This window comes from Cibotium barometz, chromosome 25, assembly GCF_041138505.1.
Source record: "Cibotium barometz isolate CiBa-2024 chromosome 25, ASM4113850v1, whole genome shotgun sequence".
Classification (NCBI taxonomy): domain Eukaryota; kingdom Viridiplantae; phylum Streptophyta; class Polypodiopsida; order Cyatheales; family Cibotiaceae; genus Cibotium; species Cibotium barometz.
The window spans coordinates 30,540,999-30,545,416 of record NC_141070.1 but is presented as its reverse complement, the minus strand read 5'-3'; positions in this window follow the sequence as shown (position 1 = coordinate 30,545,416).

Sequence of the window (4,418 nt, the reverse complement as noted above, 5' to 3'; positions counted from 1 at the left end):
CAAGCACACCAGAGAGATGGATGGTCAGATTTTCTTTTATTCTCTTCTCTTCTTTACAACCATAATATAAAGAGATAAGAGTATATATTATAAGGAAAAGTACTCTCCAAATATATTATACCAAGGAGCAGGCTCTTTTTAACCAATCTTTATTTAATTAAAATCTTAATATTTTTACAAACTGTGATTTTTTTATCCTAGCGGTCTAGTGTGAAAAGGCCAAACTTTAAATTTTAACTATAAATAGCCAAAGGTGCCTTCTTTCTCATTTTCACGCGATAGAAACCAAGCACGAGCTCACACTATCTCTTTGCATTCACATGGCTACCCACTTTGACAAGTTCTGTGAGTTCCTCTCCACCACCTCGTGGGCGGGCAAGAGCGAGCTCTTTGTCATGTTCGCTCGTGAAGTCGACTTTGAAAAGTCGCTCACCCTTGCGTCCCAACATTATGAGACGCAAATTGCATACATGGAGCAATACTGAGCTCCCCACTCCATCTCCTTTCCCCATTGCCCCAATGATCAATGGGTGCCTGTTAAGCTGCTTAAGTACATTCAACAATATGCCCGTCCCTACATCTAGCGCCTTGAACGCATCATCGACATTTGCATCCCCGCAGGAGCTTACTGTACCTTCAATAAGCAGGAGGTGAAGAGGTTGGGGAAGGGAAATTTAGGAACTAGGTTCCTCTTGTGGCTCACCACTTTTGCGTTCCTCATCAACGATGAGGATTCGGATGAGGAGGTAGAGATGCCTACATTGCAGTTGGTAGGGTATTTGAGGGATGACAAGGAAGTGAAGGCAGTAGGAAACGAGTGCTGGTGTGGAAGAGCAGCTTGCATCATTAGAGCACTTTCCAGAGGGTGCACAATCTGCAGAGCTGAACAACCCACTATAGTAGAAGATGCGGGGCCATCTTCCCCACACGAGGAGAGCAAGGTGTTGCCAGAGCTTGAGATCAATCTCTTGAGCACATTGTGGTGGAAGGTGAAGAATACTTATTTCTTCATGACCTTTAAAAGGCAGCTGGCTTGAGAATGGATGAATGCTTGGGCATTATATGCACGCGATGTGAGGTGGACCTTGATACGTCCAACCTCGGTCCTCACCTAGATAGTGTTATATTATCCCTTGGAGAATCTATCGTAGAGACAGTTGCTTTGGTCAAGGAAACTGTGGTTGAGACCGCGGAGCAAGCCCTAGTTCCAGAGGAGGAATTCACAACAACCTTACAAGACAAGCTAGAGGCTGAAAAGGATACCCTTGCCTGCTGCTGCTGGAGTGATGGAGGAGACCAAAGCACCTAAAAAGGATGAGGCTAAGTCCTCGATTGACCTCCCCGCTAGCACTTTGGCAAAAGAAGACATTGAGCAAGAGGTAATAATCGATCTTTTACAACTTAGAAACATTTGTAATTATGTATAGGAAAATATTTTGAAATTGACGCATTTGCAGGGAGAGGCAGCGCGGCAGAGACTAGGCCAAGGTCCATGGACATGATGCTACGTTGGCGCACTATCTTGGTCGGCTTCCTGTGGATGGCATCGGCATTATCCACAGGGACTACACCCCTCAATTTGCCTTCACTCTCTTCTTTTTGAAAGCCCTCTCTAAGGTGCTCTGTGTAGCCTCTATGGCACATAGCACCAAATGTATATTTCTGATTAAAAAATCCCTTGCCTTTGATGTTTTTGGTTTTGGATTTAGGGGTAAGCTTCTTGATTGTATAGGTATAGCCAAAAGCATAGGTATAGAGGATCCTCAAGAAATAGCCCAATCACTCCTTGAGCACACTCTGCCCAATAACAAGAGAAGGAAGCTCAATATTGTAAGAAAGCTTTTGTAAAGATGATGTATCACTTCTTATTATGAATACAATACAGTTTTTGCTGCAAACTTATTTTCATCAAGTATATCATTGTTTTTCCTAGTTTGTACCATCAATGTTTTTGTAAATGCATCAGAAATGATCCTAGGAGCCTAGGGGAGCAGTGCGCCAGAACAGTGCGAATTTTGACCCTGCACCCTGCTGTAGAGCCCAAGTTCGCACTGTTTTGGCACAGCTTCCCCAGCCCTTCAGGAGCAATTCTGATACATTGGATGACAAATAATGTATTTTTACACATGATTAAAGGTATTTTTATCTTGTAAATTACTATTTTTCATAATCAATGTACTCAACTTCATTATAAATGCATCAAAAATGATTATGAGTGGCTGGGGGAGCAGTGCCAGAACAGTGCGAATTTTGAGCCTGCACCGCTATTGTAGAGCCCAAATTCGCATTGTTCTGGCATAGCTTCCCCAGCCCTCTAGGAGCAATTCTGATGCATTGGATGATAAATAATGTATTTTTACACATGATTAAAGGTATTTTTATCTTGTAAATTACTGCTTTTTATAATCAATGTACTCAACTTCATTATAAATGCATCAGAAATGATCCCGAGTGGCTGGGGGAGCAGTGCCAGAACAGTGCGAATGCACCGCCGCTACAGAGCCTTAATTCGCACTGTTCTGGCATAGCTTCCCTAGTCCTCCAAGAGCAATTCTGATGCATTGGATGACAAACAATGTAATTTTACACATGATTAAAGGTGTTTTTATCTTATAAACTATTGTTTCTCATAATTAGTATACTCAACTTCATTTTTATAAATGCATCAGAAAGGTGTTTTTATCTTATAAATGCATCAGAAAGGTGTTTTTATCTTATAAAAACTATTGTTTCTCACAATTATAAATGCATCATTATAAATGCATCAGAAAGGTGTTTTTATCTTATAAACTATTGTTTCTCACAATTAGTGTACTCAACTTCATTATATCAGAAAGGTGTTTTTATCTTATAAACTATCGTTTCTCACAATTAGTGTACTCAACTTCATTATAAATGCATCAGAAAGGTGTTTTTATCTTATAAATGCATCACAATTAGTGTACTCAACTTCATTATAAATGCATCAGAAAGGTGTTTTTATCTTATAAACTATTGTTTCTCACAATTAGTATACTCAACTTCATTATCAGAAAGGTGTTTTTATCTTATAAACTATTGTTTCTCACAATTAGTGTACTCAACTTCATTATATCAGAAAGGTGTTTTTATCTTATAAACTATTGTTTCTCACAATTAGTGTACTCAACTTCATTATAAATGCATCAGAAATGATCTTGAGTGGCTAGGGAGCAATGCCAGAACAATGCGAATTTTGAGCCTGCATCACCGCTGCAGAGCCTAAATTTGCATTGTTCTGGCATAGCTTTCCCAGTCCTCTAGGAGCAATTCTGATGCATTGGATGATAAACACTGTATTTTTACACATGATTAAAGGTGTTTTTATCTTGTAAACTACTGTTTCTCACAATTAGTGTGCTCAACTTCATTATTATAAATGCATCAAAAATGATCCTGAGTGGCTAGGGGAGAAGTGCCAGAACAGTGCAAATTTTGAGCCTACATCGCCGTTGCAGAGGCCAAATTCACACTATTCTGGCACAGCTTCCTCAATCCTCCAAGAGCATTTTTGATGCCTTGGGTGACAAACTGGCACATGATACACACTCCATGTTAAACAAACATGATGACACGGAGACATTATAAGAGAAACTTAAAATTTTAATTATCAGAAGGTTACAAATAAAAGCCAAATAGTCTTGTTACAAAGGGGGGTTTGAAACAAAAGAGTTGCTTCAAAAAGAAGGTTAACATCTAAGATCTCTAGATCGTGTCTCGCTCGCCCTCGAATGCGCCGAGCTAGTTGCATGTCCTTGGCAGATATGGTAATCCTTTTTGCATGTATTGCAAGGAGGTTGGTGTCTTCAAAAAGCCCAACAAGGTAAGCCTCGGAGGCTTCTTGCTATGCTTTAATAAGGGCAATCCCCTGCACACGGAACTCTGTTCTATATCATTGGAGAATCTCCTTCACTGTGTGCGAGTGAAAGGGGCTCTTCTTATTAGCAACTCAGTGCTCCTCTAATAAAACTTGATTTCTTGTAGAGCCCTATGCCCTTGGTGCATCCTTTTCCTTGGAGCTCTCTGTGTTGTGTTGGTGTGTTGGCGAGGTTGGGACTTCCTTGGCTTGAAGAGCTTGACCTTTCTCCGCTTGCGCAGACTTGCAGGAACCTCCTCTTGGTCTCTCTCATAGTCTAAATCCTCCTCCTCTTGTTGCTGTGGTACCTGTGTGGTATCAAGTTCCTCCCGGGTAGGTAGGGGACCCTGTCCTGGTAGTAGGGTCTTGCCACTATGGTGCTGCGCAATGTAGAAATGTTTTCACCAACCCAGCCGAACTGCTCATCATCGGCCTCTCTGTCTTGATCTCTAGGGTGGCTGCATTGTGGGGTCTTCTTCACGCGCTTGCTCCCACTAGAAGGACCTACATGTGTGTGCGTTGGTGTTGTTGTGGGAGGAGGGTT